We start from the raw sequence: 336 nt of genomic DNA on the forward strand, positions 1-336 counted from the left end.
CAACAGCTGAGATGGATGGAGCAGGGATTGAACTAGCAACGTGCGGCTGGTAGAGCAAAGTGATGACAAATTGTTCACCACGAGGAGTTGCTGCCCCCTGCTGTTCACTTAGGAACATTACATGTGAACATGAGCATTTCCCGTTACCAGTTGGACTTGTTTTTATTGCTCCAAATGTTACAGAATGACTGAAGGTAAAGGTTTTTATGCTCTGAATATAACTATGCCTTTACAGGGTCAGATGGACCCCTTCCCACACACACTCCATTCCTGACACCACACACTCCCCAGCCTGTTCAATGGTGGGGTCCTTCTGACCACACACACACACACACA

This window comes from Austrofundulus limnaeus, unplaced genomic scaffold (assembly GCF_001266775.1).
Source record: "Austrofundulus limnaeus strain Quisiro unplaced genomic scaffold, Austrofundulus_limnaeus-1.0 Scaffold1901, whole genome shotgun sequence".
NCBI lineage: Eukaryota > Metazoa > Chordata > Actinopteri > Cyprinodontiformes > Rivulidae > Austrofundulus > Austrofundulus limnaeus.